Source organism: Columba livia, chromosome 2, assembly GCF_036013475.1.
Source record: "Columba livia isolate bColLiv1 breed racing homer chromosome 2, bColLiv1.pat.W.v2, whole genome shotgun sequence".
Taxonomy (NCBI): domain Eukaryota; kingdom Metazoa; phylum Chordata; class Aves; order Columbiformes; family Columbidae; genus Columba; species Columba livia.
Window position 1 is genome coordinate 127804915 of NC_088603.1, and position 18379 is coordinate 127823293.

At 38.4% G+C, this 18379-nt stretch overlaps 1 protein-coding gene across 7 annotated transcripts in view; it reads right to left on the reverse strand.

The window, feature by feature from the left end:
- The window catches only part of NCOA2 (nuclear receptor coactivator 2), a 190908-nt gene that overhangs the window by 90285 nt on the left and 82244 nt on the right, over window positions 1-18379 (reverse strand). Inside the window, exon 4 of one of the 7 annotated variants that reach the window (XM_065053753.1) lies at window positions 2945-3042. The exons of the other annotated variants lie outside the window; for them this stretch is intronic. The gene's annotated coding sequence lies outside the window, so the exon portion shown is untranslated. The remainder of the gene's footprint in view (window positions 1-2944; window positions 3043-18379) is intronic. 7 annotated transcript variants of the gene reach the window in all.

The window sequence follows — 18379 nt, forward strand, 5'->3', positions numbered from 1 at the left end:
TAACACATATTTTAAAGTAGTTGGAACAAACACCTGGAAAAACTTCAGGAAGAGCAGCAAAAATAATTTTATTACCATGCAGTTGTAACTGAAGTTTCTACATGAGAATCTTTTCTTAGATGGTTGCTAAATCACAATAGCCTATGCTGTCAGGAATGGAAAATCAGAGCACTACAGTATCCTGACGAAGTCTGTTTAGGGACAGTGTGCATAGGAAAAAATGAAATGGGAACAGCAAAGAGGAGATTCGAGTACACCACACATGGAAAATTAAGTACATTTACGACAAACTTTTGGTTTGATTCTTCATTTAGGATTTTCACCACATTCCTGTGATTGTCGGGTACCGAGAGCAGCCCACTTCTGAAACACACAGGCTTTCAAGTCTTACCCTTCACCTTCAGAGACTAAAGCTTTACCTGTTAATAATAATTTTTAGTCCAATTCAGGCACCCTTCTAGGCCTGCCACAGCTGAATATAAGCAAGTAAGAAAAGCAGAGGAGGAATGCAGGCAGCAAGATTATTCCATTGGGATTTCCTCACAGGTACAGTGATTATCAACTTAGAAACAGTCTCCTCATTCACTCCACTAAGACAGCGTGGCTTGTAGACTCAGTCCTCAGTCCTGAACTCAGCTTTCTTATTACAATTATGGGGCTACTTTAAAGTAGCGCGCAAACAAATTTATTAATGAAGTAGATTCTGAGAATCAAGGTTGTTTTCCCATGTTTGCTCATTTTTCCCTGTCACTGGTCTAAGTAAATAAGTAAATTGGGACTGCAAAAATATGACCAGCCAGCTGACTTTCTAATTACATTTGCTATTAAATATCATGCTGAGAACTCTGGAGTAAAATTAAATACTCCAAAGTGCTCTTCTAGTTTAGACTTTCCAGTAAGGGTTTTGTTCTTATAACACGGTATATTTTGCAAAGCCTTCATGTCTTCCCTCCGTCCTTGCACAAGAAATTTACCTTACAGAGAAGACAACAACAACAACAACAACAGGAGAGCAACACCTTTTGAACAGTACCAGTGTAACCTTGTTGACTACAGTAGCACACAGAAATTTGGAGAGTGGGCAAACAAAATAACCCTGGTTAAAGATAGTGCTTGAAGTTTTACGTATGCTACATACCGTACCTTCTGTAACAAATTGCTTATGAAAGAAAACACCCCAACTTGAGTTTTGTGAGAGCACGGAGCCACCTGAAGAACAGTCTATATAAAAAGCTGACTTTGTTGAAATTTCCCCTCTTAATACATTCTAAAAGGCATCAGGCAAATCAAAAGTGACCTACAAGCAGCAAAAAATCTATTTTTCTACAAAACATAGGTACTAACATTTCAGTAAGCACTACTTGGCCCCCACTATCTTGTTAGATCTTCCGTAATGAAATAAAGGAAGAAAACACAAGAAGCAGAGAGGAAGTTTCATTGTTCTTGCGGCTTCAACATTTGTTGCCACGAACGTGACAGGCTCTCAAGCCGGTCCTCAACGGCACCGCCTGCCCCAGGCCTCTGTATCAAAATGTAGGTATACTGCAATTAAAATAATCAAACCAAGACAAGAGAGAACAAGCAAATAAATATTGCTAACTTGTTTATGTTTCTGGCTCTGCCCTCCCAGTATGAAATAAAGTGTCTTCAAACACATACTACAGTAATTTGAAAAACAACAATATTTTCCTTCCCCCCTCCTATCTCAAAGTAGCATGAGTTTTTCGAAGTTCTAAATAAAATAAACTAAGGCATTTCCTGTATGCATTTCGTTAATTATTAAATGGGTTTTAAGCATGATAGTCACCACCGCTATTTCAGTATGAACTGGGAAAACACACTTAGCAAACGGCCAGTGCACTGCAGTAATGACCTGTTACATGCCTCTTCGCAATCCTGCCCTTAACGTCGGAGGCAAAATTCTAGAGAAGTGACCATCAGCACGTCTATGTAAATACAAACACTTCACGTGATTTGTGTGTGTTTGCATGTGTGTGTGTGTTTAGTCCAGGATTAGTATCATTTCTGTGAGGTAAAGAGCAATGCTGGGCTTAATGCTGTGTACGACAGGAAAATAAAGCCAACAAGCCTGCAATAACTTCCCAGGCAGGGGAGACAGCATACTACCTTCGCTTAACACAAGAAACTATCTATATGCTTTTTCAAGGCATATTATTATTATTAATTAATCTGCAATATTAAATGTTGCCCCCCCAAGGTTAAAAGAAAGGTAAATACTGCAAAGATATTTAATGACATCAGCATGCATAACCATGAGATAAATACAAGGTCTGAAGATTAACTGAATGTCATTCTGTTCACGGGATCGCATACTTGTAAAGAAAACTATTAAGATTAGAGAACAGAGAAAGTTATATAATGACTATGAATGTTGCAATGTGTTTTGTCTACTTAAGCTTTTGGTCAGAAAGAGAAAGCTTTATTGCAAAAATGTCTCAGTCTGACTTACTCTGTACTTTTTCATGGGCATAGAAATTACTGAATATTGAACAGTAATTACTGCAATGAAAAAGACACTCTCGAGCTCCACCTCCTCTTGACAATGGGAAAAAATAGACGGGTCTGTGTATTATTCTGGATGCCAGAAAACTTGCTTACAAAAATATTTCCTGTGCACTGACTAAGATATATTTAGCCTCATAAAGCCATAAAACTGTCACAGGCAACCACAAGCACACCTGTAGCCATTAAAAAAGGGGGAACTACAGAACCTGGAGAATAAAATTTACATTATTTCTTTGCATTTGTTATTCAGAACCATTATCTTTAAACTCTCTTGCAGAAAAAGAAATAAGCTCCTCCAAACCAATATCGCCCTCACCTCCCCCCACAACACCCAGACACCTCCGATGCACACACGGGAGCACACGTACGTGCAAAAAGCGAGCGTTAACAATGAAGTCACGGCACTTCAGAAACACACCTTGTCGTCTTCCAGCTTTTGCAGTTGAAGGCAGATCTCACTAGTTTTTCTGCGTCTTCAGATCAAGATGTAGATAAATTCCCCATCCATCACACTAGCTTTTTATTAAAAACAGGAGGAGGAAAAAAAAAAAAAAAAGGAAAAATAATAATAATAAAAAGGAGACAATTACCACCAAATTTACAGCCTTAAAAATATCAGCTCTCCATTATCCCAAACGTGTGTTATGTCTTGATGTAAACCAAAGCACATGCTGAGTGAGGACGTGCGCACACAGCAGCTTATCATCTCTGTCATCTGCTTCTAATGACAGCTGACAAACTGGCCACGCTAATCCTTCCCTAACTGCTGATCAGAGAGATCCCCCTTTGACAATCCAGCATGGTGGAGTACTCGAAAATTCCTCCTGCTTCTGTTCTGTTGCTGCTCTAAAAAGCAGTTTCCTTTTCATTGAGATAATAGCCTTTTCTGCAGTCACGTGGCACCCGGGCTACATTAGCAGAGCTTGATGATAATAGACAGAGTAACTCCCCTCCCTCTCTTCTGCTGATTTTAAGGGTACGACTCCAGGAGAAACCCAAACCTGGCACGCTTGAAATAATTTTGCATCCTCCTCTGTCGAAAGGCAAACTGTGCTGTCGGTGGAGAAGAGGAAGACGTGTGCTCTTTCTACTTCTTGCACCAAAACTAATTAACGAATACATTTTTAGGCAGTGCCTTCATAGGGGCACACACACTGATCATAAACATGTCATATGAGACTAAACTGAATTATTAAGGATGCTTAATACAGAATATCTGGAATGCTAGAATTACTTTTTTCCCCCTAGAGTACTTTTTTTCCCCCTGTAATTTTAGTTCTACTGCAATAAATATTCTTCTCTCAGCAACATCGTATGGTTCGACTCCTCCCAGCACCCAACTCTCTGGCAAATACAAAAAAGCACAAATAACAAATGATTCGCACTACAACATCGAGCATGAATGCTGCTTTTTTTTTTTTTTAAAAAAAAAAAAAAAAAAAAAAAAAAGGAACATCATTTATCTTCCTTTAACTCAGTATCCTGACAAACATCTTGAGCATTTTTCAAATATACTGCCAAGTGGGGAAGCCTAAGCTCTAGTTTCAGAGTTCCCATCCCTCCCGAGTGCCAAGCCCCGGGCAGGTTTTTACCTCACCATTCACAAGTTTTCCTGCTTGCAAAAAGCAAAGTATACACACAACCACACTGCTCTGTCCTACCTTCACTGAAGCATTTCACAGACTGCAAGCAGAACAAAACTTTCCTCTTCTGCACTGGCACACTGTTTCCCTGTTACCTTGGCGAACAGCACAAAGACATCCAAATTGTTCCCCAGGGTCTGTCCGCCTCTGACAGCGCTGGGCGGTGCAGGATGGCACAGACCAGAGCCGTCATTCACCTGACATCTCAGTATCGGGGTTTGTAAACTGTTTAAGAAAGTTGGGATGAAGCGTCTTAAGGTAATTTTCAAGCCTGCAAAACAACTTCTGCAGCTTTGTACCTTGCTCTTTTTACAATCTGAACTAGGAAACAGAATTATCTCCTTTTCTCCTTCTACTGCCATCTTTTCCCATTACACTAGACCATTCGCCTCAAAGACAACACCGATCATAAACTTAGAGTTTCTCCAGAAACTGAGAAGGTCAGTGTGAGAGACAGTTGTTGTACTTATAGGAAAATAAGGTGGAAATTGTGAGGAAATAGTGTCTATCCTGTATGAACCATCTTTGCCAGTGTTGCCCTGCCACCTTTTCTGTTTATTCCTTTCCCCCAGGACAGCCTGACTCAGGTGCCCAGGGCCCTGGGGGCAGGGGAGGTCCCTGCTCCAAGGTCACCATCAAAGCTGAGGCACAACCCTTCTGCAGTGGAGAAGCTGGAAACAGAATGGGAACAGGGCCCCTTCTGCAGCAACGTGAACCTTTCACTTCCTCGTGCTTTAGAAAGAGCCTATATCCAGGAGGAAATAATCTGGTTCCATAAGGCAACTGTATAATACTCTATATTCAGCAGAAAAACATATAAACATATACACTAAATTGAATATTTTATTTTGCTGGTTCTTTCTAATTATGTCCCTCCGTCTCAAAGTGCAACACTATATAAGGTAAGCAAAATTAATATTATTCGGAGCTACATATAACTTTAAGACCAACAGAACAAGAACTGCCACTTGCATTTTCCATATTAATTCCTTAGTTGAAGAAAGGTGCACCAAACATACTGGTTAAATTGGAAAATCATACAAATGTGGGAAAAACTGTGAAGATTACATGGAACACCTCTGATATTCAAGAAAATACATTAACAGACAAGAACCAGAAGGAAAATTTTACTTGTAAAGTACAAATCTAAAAAAAATATAAAAAATTGGAACATACCAGTCATATATCACAACTAAAACTGTACTGCTGATATTTATGGGAATCATAAAATGAGAAATTCAAAGACAACACAATATGGTGAGCACAAACACAATAATCATGGTGTTAGGGAAGGAATTATTTGTAAATGAAAAGGAGGTAACAGAAAAGCGTCGCTGTAGCAATAAAATACGAATTTAAGACTGAAAGGAGTGAAAGAATACAGATGACGTTAAAAAGATTGCTTAGTGAAGAACAGAGTACAGATAAAGCAAACGGAGAAGAGGGAACATACCACTGCTGTGCTATGTTCTAGACAAAAGGGAAAGAAACGAGTGAAAAAAAAAATCCTGTTAGAAAACACCTGTCTGAATATAAATAAGGAAACATGCAACTACAAAGGAGGAAAGGTCTTTGGTTTTATCAGGCAGCAAACACATACAGAATTGTTGCCTCCCTTTAGTTTCACAAGAATCGTACACATAATTTGGGGATGAGCAATGAGGGAGTGACCTTTAAAACTAATTCTGGCACTACAGATTTTTTTGTATTAGGATAAGACACACATCTTACAGAGCCGGAGAGGTTCATCTAAGTTTTCTCTAAGAAATACATTTCATTGATACTTCCTTTGGTTTGCCCAGCCACAGGTGGATTTGCAGTAGACATAAGGAAGCTCTACGTTCACTATAAGATTTACAATCTATGTTTTCATATGATCAAACAATTAAAATGGATAAACAGAAAACTGCTTTTATTGCATGCATTTCACAGTTCTCTTGAGTTTGCATTATCTTTTTCTTCCTTTATTTTCTCTTAAGAAAGAGTGAATCGAGCAGACACACGGACATGCCATGACACAATCTGGCATTGTCTGCCCTTCTTCTAACATACCTGCACCTGAGGCAAAGACTGGTAAAGCAATCCCAAAACATCTTTTCAACCTTTTTAGTCCCAAACCATGATTTCTTTAGTCCTTGTTCTCATCCTTTAAGCCATATCCAGGAGAATACATTTCCAACTTCATAATCCCTTTAGTCCTCTCAGTTCAGAGTACCCAAAGGGGAACCATAATTGCCAGCTATAGTGACAGCCCCTGTTTATCCTGCAGAAGAGTAAGACACTTCAAAATGTGTCTGAAAGATTACAAAGGTGACTCTCTAGGCTTCATTCAAGGCAAGTGGCCACTGACTTTTAGGAAAGCTGACTAGGCAGCTTTAAGTACTGCTCATGGGAAAGCCTGGAAGGGCAAAGCCCTCCACACCAGCATGGAGAACAAGCAGCAGAAACTATTGGGACTGAATTCCAAGAAGCACAATAAGTGTATTAATGCTGAAGTCAGGAACAAAGACAGCAGGATGGTTTTTCATGTGTTACATTTAAATAAACGTAGGAGCAAGCATACAAGTTTCAAATATTAGGTAAAAATTTAAAATTCTTCTATTTGAACACTAACAAAAATGTTAGAGATTTCAAGCCAAAACTGGAAAACCATTGATTTACATATCAATGACATTAACATTTTAGCCCTTCAGAAACTCCTAATCCACCACTACTTGAGAGCTAAGTAGATATTTCTTTCTCCTTTAACAGCTGAGGAAAAATAAATAGGATACTGTAAATAAATCTAGTTCTTCTGACCTTTGTATCTCCTACTTAGAGACACAAGAATCATATAAAATAAATTTCCACTGGAATTTGGAGTACTTGGCATTTCTCAGTGTCAGTCTCTGTATTAGCAGTATATATACCTACAGTGCTAAGTACCTTGTGAATTCTCTCTATACAAGGACAACGAAAAGACACTCCTTCCTTTCTCAGTGTCTCAGATATTACTGTTGACTTCTCTTTGTAGTATGAAAATGCCCATGCTTCTTGAACACAGCTGACCAAGGCTCTCATAACATCTTAAGTGTGTACCCAGCCATCCACTCGGAGTATTCTGTGTGCAAGTTTCTGCAATATCTAGCTGGAGAATTCAATACTGCAGTGTGACTATATATAGCGATTAAGTTTTGTATGGGCACATCCACTGACAAACGTGTGGCTTTTTTTATTGTTTTTTAATATGACTTTGAGTTTACTGAGATTTTTGAGTAATGATGAGGATTTCTTTTTAAAAATCTGTACTGCTTCACTCTCTTACCTTTAATTAAGAAGGCAGAGGAAAGAAGAAAAAAGGTATCTTTCAGAGTGATCTCAAAAGGGTCAGTTCCTGCCTCAGCTCCTTCTCCTCTTGCAAACTAAAACAGGGTCAGATCCTCTGCTCTCTGCCTCACGGTGCTTGCTGGTGCTCTCTACAGGTTGCACACAGCAAGGTGCCTTCTGGTGGGGATGGGCCCCAACCCACAGAGATACAAGTTCAAGAGCGTGGGTTCCTTCCATCCGTGCTGACGGCACATGAGAGGAACCCAGCACAGGAAGCTGAGCAAGCACAGAAAACCAGAACCAGAGTGGAAATACTACAGCATAGAAATAAATGTTGTACTAACATGATATGTTACATAAATGTAATAACATCTAGTGCTGCCATCCGTGTTTAATGGAATGTAGCTAAATTATGAAGAGCTCAGGATTTCTTTTTAAATAAATGACTTTTAGCTCTACAGAATGTGCCCTTCAGTGAATACATTTTTTAAATCTGCTCAAACTCTTTATTTCACCTCAGAAGTACTTACATGTGAAAAGTTTTCTGATAATAAAAGGTTCCTGAAATCTGTGGACCAACAGCTGGCAAGATTCAATGGCTGAGACTTAAATTAGACAAAAGTTTAAATAAGACAGAAGTCAGACTAGAAAATGTTTATTATTAATAGTGGAACAAAACAATACGAATTAATCCGAGGGCAAGGTAGGTTTTCTCAGCTGAAACAGATATATTTCTAAATGACATCATATGACTCAAGCAAGCTAGAGGGTTAAGGAACAAATCATTTGGTGAAATTTCATGGTCTCTGATAACCAGGCAGAGCAGCACAGTGTAATATTCCATCCGGCCATAACAGCAATGCTGTGTAAACTTGGCAAGATCTGATACACTGCCCGTGGCTTTCCTTGAAACAGAAAGTTGTGTTGTGTTTAATGCAAGTAGGACCTCTACCTTTAGTCCGGGATACAGCAAATTACCATACCTGATGATGAATACATGGGTCTCTGCACCTTGATCTCTCCCCAAAGAGAAAGTTAACATCTTCCAATAATTCATAAAAGTCTCAAGTCTCGTCTATGTTCAGTAGTTATCTTCTAACTGCTAGTGGGGCTTGCAGGCATCCCCGTGCATTTGAAAAGCCATTTCCCAAGAGCAGCAAGAAGGAGCCACACAGACTGTTATCTTGCAGACCCTGAAATTCTGGGCTTTCACATCCCTCCAAGAGAATGATTACAAGAAGCTTCACATGGGAGAAACTGGAACACAGGAACAGCTGCTCCTTACAAATTTGGGCATAAATAATAAGCTAATTTAATGCTGCATCATCCATTCTAGCTAAATCTTACAAACACAACAAACAGCACTGAGTCAGTGTAAATGCTGAACGGTAAACAGTGATGAACAGTAAACAGTGAGGACTGACCGCATGCCTTAACCATTAGGAATTTAGAGCTCAGTAAAGCAGGGTCATGCCCCAAATTTCAGTATTACTAAACATCCAGAATATCAGTGGATGATACAAGGTAGAGAAGAGAAACTAAAGAAAGTCAGCTTTTCTGTTAAGAGCTTTAAAGTGTTCTGGTGATAATTTCTACCAGAATCAGACAGAATAAAGAAAAACAAAACAAAACAAAAAAAACCCAAAACTGTTTAACTGAGCCCAAGCACAAGGGCTGTCAGAGATAACACTATTTGATGAGAAAACCAAGAGCCAGAGAATGCAGCCGACCAAGTAAAACAGAAGTGAAAGGAAAAGTATCAGCAGCTGGAATTCATTTGATTTACCAAAAAATAATTACTCTGATATGAAACAAAATCAACGTTAGGAGAATTGGTCTGTGCTCCTTTTAATAACGAGGCTGATGCAACAAAACTGAAATTTAACTGAAAGATTGTGAAAATTCAAGAAATTCAAATTTTACTTGGTGAGGGTAAAAGAGAAAAAAAACCCGCAAACTTGTGGTAATACAATGGCAATCACTGAATGTAGGGTATTAAGGAATATTTAAAACAATGAGTTATTTGTTCAGCAGAAACTGGACTTGTTCGCATCTCATCCAACAGAAGTGCAGGTTTGCTATTAGTGCCAGTAATAACAAATGACAGCTCTAAAACACAGAAGGCAATACTCATTTCATCTAAATAAAGAAGCAGCAAAAAATTAGGCATGCAGATAATTATTCGCAGTAGAAACAAGACATAACATTCTAACAGGGACCTAAAGCTGAGCAGAAATGCTACACAATTTCAAATAAGCCCCAGTGCATTTAGTGTTGAATATTTAAGTCTATGATTAGAGAGGAAACATGCCAGGACTCTTAAGAGAGAAGTTCACCACACTGAATTCCAAAATAGAAATCTACTTTTCAATTTCAGTTTGTTGTAGGTTTTTCCTTAAAACGAACTGCAAGGTAGGTGTATATGTACGACTGAAGGGAAAGGCTAAGAAACAGAATAGAGTTCAATCATTTTAATTTGAAATATTTAGATCATATAGAAAATCCTGTCCCATCCTCAGAGCTCCTACACACACATATCAATGTTATATTGTATAATATATCAATATGAAAAGTTGAAGTCAGACGTAATCTTGGAAAACTGATGGCAGGTACATTACAACTGCTTCCAACTGCAAATAGCAGGGCTGACAAATCTTCCCTCAGTGTGAAATTAGTGGCCCCTGCCATGCTTACACATTTTGAATTTTCCACAAAAGCAATCTCAAAAGCATTACCTTACTCTAATCTAACAAAAAGATCAACAATATCGATGGCACATTTCATTTTCTGTGCTTAAGCATGTTGTACTGAATTACAAGATGATAACAAGGTCACTTAAATGGGGAGAAAAGTCAAGTTTGGAACAATATATGGCTATTACATTGCTTTGCTTTTGGCAAAGAGACTCCTATCTTTACCTTTCAAACACATAGTTGTCATGACTCTCATCTTGAAACTGCAGTACTTCACAGTTCACAGGACTATTTCTTAAAACCCTTAGCAAATCACCCTTAATAAGAGATTTATGAGTTATTTAGATTTTTACAAATTGCCTGTCCCAGGTTCTTAAGAACCCACATCTTCTAAGCTTCAAGTTAATAAGGTAATAATAAATAACATTGCATAAGCCATTTACCTTGAGTGAAGTATCCTTCTGAGAAGAGATCAGCCAAGTCCCTGAAATTAATTGTCCCTTCTTCCGTGCAATTTCTTTCCCAAAACTACAGAGAGAAGTGGCAGGGCATGCAACACATCAAGACAAAAAGGCCTCAAAGAACATTTTGCTGGCAGTTTTAACAGCAGTATGGCAAAAGAAGACAGAGATGATCTGTGAAATAATCTGGACGTAAAGTCATATATGGGTTTCAAAAGTCAGAAATTCAACCACAAGCCAACAGAGCAGCAAAGCAACTGTGAGAAAACTGATGCGCTCTGTGCTTCCAAACTACGTCTCTATCTGAGAAACACGATGCCCCATGGGATCACCACCTTCAACACCAAGTGTACGGCCACTGCTGCTGTCCAAGGGCAACCCAGCCTCCCTCACTTGCTGAGCAACATTTCAAGACCATCTCGTGCTTTTGTTCCATGACGTGCACTTGTATCAACCGATTTACAGATGATGCTGTGGTGCTAATTTTGACTGATAAGGCCATGTAGGGTCCTGAACACTGGAAAGTTGATTTGTTCTTTATTACATATGAGGAGTATTGTGGGTTTGAGATGCTGCTGTTTTGGAACATCTGCACAGACTCTCGGATAAGCTGCTCAGATTTTGGAAATCATTGCTAACTTAGCTCAGCATAGCCAAGGTTCTCCCAGACAACTGCCCAATAGGGGTAGATACAACGTAATTTAAGCGAACTAAGGCTATTAATGAATATTAAAGGAAGCTTTGCTCTCAAACTGGAGTGATTCTCTTGATACGCATATTTGACACTGCATGTGTTTGTTGATATTATTATTCAAAGAAATTTAAGGTATTAGAGGGCAGCTGAAGGATTTTTTTTTCTTGAAAAACTTCTGAAAAAAACCCAACTTTTTAATTTTTTTAATCTTAATGGAAGTGGGTGCAACACAGAGCAATGAGCACCCATAAATCTAAGCCCTTACAGACCAGCAGGCAAAGATGTTGAAAGTAAAATTAAAAAAAAAAAAAAAAAAAAGAAACAAAACATGTAAAGAAGCCAATACAGAATGGCAAATGTATGTCCCTATTAGCCGAGAGAGATGCAGATTTTAAATCACCTCCCCTGAAGACTTTGGATTTAACATAATTCTGAATATGCTAGCTGCACATACTATACATATACAGGCATATACTAGTTGGCACTGAGGAGGGGTCATATCTGAAAGCAATTTTCGAGTGGCGCAACAAAGGAGAGCCCCTAGTGCAACTAATGAGTGATGCATTGAGAAGTAACTAACAGGGTCAATTAAAATGCCTCCATTTTAGAAAATCAGGCAATATAAAATTACAGCTCCTGGCTGCAATGTTGCTCTTCTCTACTAAAGCAGGGTTTTAAAAAAAACTTCTGTGGTGGCAATATTATTTTATGAGTTTAAATATTTCATAATACAAGGAGAAAAAATGCCAAAGGGAATACTGAGCCGGGTATAGCCCAACGTAACGCTAATACTAACATTTGTATTTGCAATGGAGATTACTGAGAAGGATAAGGAGAAAGAAAGAAAGAAGAGGAAGTGATAAAGTAGCCATTTAGGTTTTAGGTACTCAGGAGGTTTCCATGACACAGGATCCCTGCAACCTTTAATGCACCACACTCACTTAATATCTGTGTTATATGTAAATTTATATAGATGAATTACCTTTATTAATATACAGCCCGCAGTACCTCAGCCACTCTCGGAGTCAGAGCAGTGGGCAGATAAGAAAAATCAGAGCAGCAAAGTCCTCAGACTCTACAACTGTGAAGAGGGCTAGATTAAAGTATCAAATAAATACAAAGAACAAGCAAAACTATACCTAAAGCATAATGGAAGAGAACCAAGATGGAAGGCAACATGAAGGGAAATATTTCTGAGCAGATGGCTCCTTTTAACCAGACAATTTACTACGGCCTACAAGTACAGTCTTCTAATCAAACTGTATTAAGACATGTAGAAGTGACTTTTCTTTGAACAGTGGTCTCAAAAGTCTCTTATGTGGGTATAGCACTACTTCCCTTCTCCATCTCCTTAATCTTTCCAACTGGACGTGAACTCAGCTGTAAAACTGCACTTCACCCAATAGTGCAGTAGAGAAGCAAAGTTACTCAAGAGTTTGTTATCCCCAGGGGAGTTTTAAAATCTGAGCAAGAACCCTCTTGCCTCTATTGTCTGTATTAGAAAGGCTGGGCCTATACCAAATAGTTAAAGACTTTTGGATTTAGCTGGATACAATTCTGACCTAATATTTGGACTTGGATTAAAGACCAAGCAAGTTTATACTAATGTCACGGATATCAATGCTAGATAATTTAAGTGTGCTATGCTGAAGACCATTCCTTAAACTCTTTCAGAGGCCAAAACTGATACAGAGAAATGCAATTATTAAAGCAGCCTATCTCAGCAGGAACTTGTATAACAGTTCTTCAAAATCTGTGCTAGTTGCCTACTGATTTCCCAAGCACAAATGAAGATGTTCTCATTGAAGTGTAAAGTCCTGACTTGCCTATCTTGGATAACACAAACCTAAACTAATAAAATACATTCTGTAAATAGTATGCGCAGAACATGCCTTTTGTCCCCTTCTGTACTTTGATGACAAGTAAGGCCTACAACAAACACTACAAAACATACTAAAAGAAAAATCAGTTTCTTTCAAAGTATACTGCTGGCATTTCAAATACTGGGAAACGGATAATGGCTATGGGTATTAGTAATCACCTACAAGTCAAGTGATCTGTTACCCTACCACAATTTTGATGCCATGAAATTCCTATGCCTTTACTTCAAAAGCCAACCTTCCCCCTGCCTCGGACTATTCTTTATGATCTTCTCGTATTCATTCTTTATTTTTAAAATGCTTATTATTTTGAAAACTGCAATTGCACTTGTCAGAAGAAGCTGGGTATTAACACTTGAAACCAATTCCTCGGAGATACCAAAGTCTCCATATTATCACATACTCATACACACAAAGATTATATTAGATTTCATACGACAAATACTTCTTCTCTAAGTAGAGCTCTGAAGGTATGACTTCTGTTCTCCAGGGAAAAAGGAACAGACAGGATTTCTATAACTCTACAGTCTGCATGCTGTGCATGTCATGTAGCAATAAATAATTCATATTTTGACCTTATGGGATACCTTTTACTCATGGACTTCAAAGAGCTTTTGCAAAGGTGGATATATGTTTTATTATCTGCAGTTTATAGATCTCAGGATGAACAGAGAAATAAAATTACCTATGCAAGGTCATTCAGTAAGCCAGGTGCATTTAAGTGGGTAATACCAGGCCTTTTTAGTCAGGTTACAACTTACAGCAATACAATGAAAACAGTCAGATACTACCTTGAACTTCAACAATACCCATGAGAAAGCACAATGGATGTTGGCTGTTTTACAAATATAGAAGTCTAAACATATTCATGAGAGGAAAGGAGAAATCGCAGGACAGTGCAGAGATGGCCCAGAAGCATCTTGTACAAACATCCTGGCTTCATGGGCAGAGCTGTCAGGATCTGCTGAAGAGGGATCAACAAAGCTGTCTTCTTCCACATTAAGGATTTCTTGGAGACCACATCAGATACCAGACTGAACTTGAAGGAAGTAGTCATAGTTGTAGTATACTATTATATGAACTGTACAGAGAGGTACTTCAGCAGATTATTCTCTGATATTGATTTTATGACACCTTGTGAACAGTCCAACCAGAAAATAATTCCTTTTAGAAAGACTGATTCTACCTACAGCAACATTACCAAAAGAAGGTACACTACTAGGACTTATGTTAAAAAAACCTGAGGCACACTTAAAATTCCAGGAAATCTGAGATACTCACTTATATTTTCATGAGCTAAAAAGTGGTGTTTTCCATAGTGTTAATATTTCACTTCAACTTCCGAAAAATACTTTAAATAAAAAATAAATGTGCAAAAAGCTTTCTATAGAAAACTGTTCAACTGCAACTCCAAACTGATACATAAATATGAGAATATTTATGAGAACGTACCACTGTGGGGAGACAGTTTATTTAGTTAACACCACAGTAATAATGCTTCGTATTAAATACTTAATCTTGCAATTCTCTGAACTGTTTTACCTAATACTAAGTCCAAGGCTCCATTCATGTTCTTAACTGTAAAGATTATGTGTAAATGCTTTCTTGGAGTAAGATCAGAATGTTCTTTACTTTTCAGGATGGAGTCCTTACATTGTCTCAGACTGCTGAGGACTTAGAAGCATCTAACACACATAAATGATCTGTACAGCTGCCCCCTGAAGTGCAGCAGCAGCAGGACCCAGGGTTCTTATCTGTTAGCCAAGAAAGATAACAAAACAATACGCCTTGGGTTGTTTCTTTGTTTTGCTTGTGTTTGTTTCTTTCTTTTTCCCCAAAGAACGAACATACAATAATCTGCTATAGAGAGAGCTTACTCTATTCAAATAGCATGATGTTTAAACAAACCAAAGATTTATATTTTACAGGAGGGAAAAATTATCACCCCTGTTATCACCACTGGCATATAACAATTGGTAGTAAAACACTATTTCATAAAAGGTCAGCACTTCAAAGCTGGATTTAACTAATGCCACCATTGGAATGTTTCCTTTACAGAAAACAAGCTTTTAAAAATTAAAAAAAAAAAAGAAAAAAAAATCGCAAACCACACACACTCCTTATTCTGCATGTGCTAAAATGAGGTAAACCCAAAACCTGGTTATTGACAAACCAAAGTATCACTGAGGAAAAAAGAAAACATACCAAACAAAACTGATTTTTGTCTATGTGATCAGAATGAAATGGAGTTAAAAGACATACAGCATGCACTAAGATAAGACAGATTTGCCAGAATTTTCCTGGGATTAATTAAAGGGGAATCATTTTAAATCCCTCTCTTCTTCCCAAGCCTCTCCAAGCTGAATTTACTCCATTTAGGTAACAAATGCAAAGTAGGCAGGGAGGCATGTGCTATTTTCCAATCAAGTCATCCACAGCAAAGCAATCTGGTTTAGAGAAAAGCATTTTTTAAGCTTTCAAAATACAATATCATTTGTAAGACCAAATGAAATATATTCTTCTGTGCAAATGGAGTCCTTCAGACAGTGAAACGAAATGTCTGTATGTCATAAAAAAATCCCTGCACAGGATTTACAAGAAGCCTTCGAAAGTCTTGATATTTATGCCCAACTGCAAAAAATTCCAATATGGAGTGATATGTAACACTTCTGGGTGGAGTTCAGTCTCCTATTCCCCTACAGCTGATGTGTAAAGAAGAACATCAGCATCGAGGACCAGGACAAACACAAGCCCCCGTGTGAATGGAACCAGACAATTCTAATTACCTCTCAAAGCACATGTTTCACCACTATTTGCCCCCCATGCCTTCCCCTTATTTAAGCTCCTTACCTTTTTTTTTTCACTACTACTTTCACCACCTCTGCTTAAGCAGAAATTATTATAAGCTTATTAGCTGTAAGTGGTCACATCTACAAACACGGGAAGGGCTGGTGCTTGGTGCCAAGCAGCTTTTGCTCACTTGCACCCTACCAATGCTCCTGCTGCGCCACGGGATTGACCGTCAGGAGGTCAAAACCACCCCCTGAGCCAATGGGGGGCACAAAAATCACGTTCCTGTCACCCTCTCTTCTGCTAAGGGCCATTATCAATCTAATTCCCACATCTGTGGAAAACAAGCATGTTGAGTTACTTCAATTTTTTCATTTTCAATGTATTTGTTATGTCATGTACATCATGCAAAGCCAGTGATCTCGACAGCTTAGGTGGGGAGCTTTTTGTAAAGAAAATCTCTCTCAGAAGATCACACAACTTGGGAGCAGGGATCTTGTTGAGGTCCTATCTCATTTACAAGTTAGAAGAGCCAAATTCAGCCCTTTCATGTAATAAATATTTCACCTTAATTTCGGTGCGGGGTGGGGGGGTGTGTCTAAATTTGTACCTTGTCTACTATTCCAGTAGCAAAATAAACGTATCAGGACAAACAGTTCTTTTAGCTAGATCTATATGGGGAAACTGCTACTTTTATTCTCCAGTTAAACAGCCAACACTTAGCTTTGTGAGCAGCATGCAAATAACTATGCGTTATAGCACATACTATAACTATAACCTATGTATTCATTTATTTGTAATGATTATACAATGGTTTAATGACTGGTTAAAAACATCTCAATATCCAGAATATTCCTGTGACAATAACTCACTTGTAGTAACCTAAATATTACCAGCATAGCGGTGATGGTGCTCTTTTGCCACACTTATTTCAAACCTGAGTAAGACCAGGTAAGTATGGACATGGGGGAGCAACGTTTCAATGCAGGACAACAAGGAAATATTCCAGCATGTTTAGAAAGTTGTCTTCTGGGAGCAGAAAAAGCCCATCATGCTTTACTTGTATCTGTATGCGAGACACAGTCTAAGAAATTATAGCTTTTGTCAGTTACTCTCTCAGAGTACATAGAACGGAAAACTAAATTAGATATTTAGACAACACTGAAAGGAAACTAAGCTTACACGTACTGCGCACAGGCATTTCACCTACTTACCAAGGGGTAGATAAGAACTTTTTGTGCAACTCATAATGGAAACCTTCGTACTTAGCTTTGAGTGATACTAGGAGAGTAATTTTAACTATTTTATTTCCAGCAATGATTAGGAATTATAAGCAGCTCTGTTATACCACGGCAAGAAATAATGATCAGAACCTCAAAGAAGAAAATGCAGGCACCGTAAAGCATGTGCCACTGGTAAATACTACACAGACAGTATATAGTATATTAAACACTTAATATAACCCTCTTTTTGGTCAATGTGTTAACATGTTTTACGTTTTATAGAAGCACATAGCATATTTATTAAGTAGAAGTAATTGTTGGAGATATTTCAGTTACAGGATTACAAAACTAGTTAGGCTATTATTTGCAAAATACCTATGAAAGGTACACATCCTTCAATTAGGTTTCTATTTTAATCAGTGAAACTACAGGAATAATCCCATAATATTTCAAATAATGTTTCAATAACAACATTTCAGTAACAACATTTCAATACCTTTTTATACTTCAAAAAGAACATGAAAGAACATAACTAGATAAAATCGCTTCCTTTCTGAAGTACGAAACCCATCTCTTTAATTAGTTTTCCTTTCTACTCCATATATTAAGAACATTTTTTCTTTACTGAGTTGCTCTTGGTTTTTGCAACTCCCAAGTATAATACAACAAACCCAGAACACCTATGTGAAGCTGGTACTTAGGAGGCAGAAAGCTGGCAATAACTGCCCCCGTTTTCAGGCGGAACAGCTGCCATCAGACAGCACTAATTCATTAAAGCCGTTAACACAACAGACACAACCACCTCACATTGAGGAACCATGCTGCTATTACACCTTTAGACCGAGGTTACCCCACGATGTTTTAAGGAGGTCTGTGGGTCACTCTGCCAAACCCCTATCTCTGGCCACTGCTGGGAGCGAGGGGCAGCACTCGGGGGGCTCAGAAGCCTCCAAGGAAGATCTGGGGCTTCAAGGAGTCCAGGCAAATTTTGACTGTGGCTCAAACCTGGATATCTGAGGCTGCTCATCAGTAAAAGAGGGGAATGCATGGGTGGTATTCATAAACAACCTAAGGCTTGTTTTGCTGATGGTTCTTTTTTTGGTGGGATAGGGGTTAGAAAACGGTAGAAGGCATTAATCTACAATAGTGTGTGCTGTCTGGCA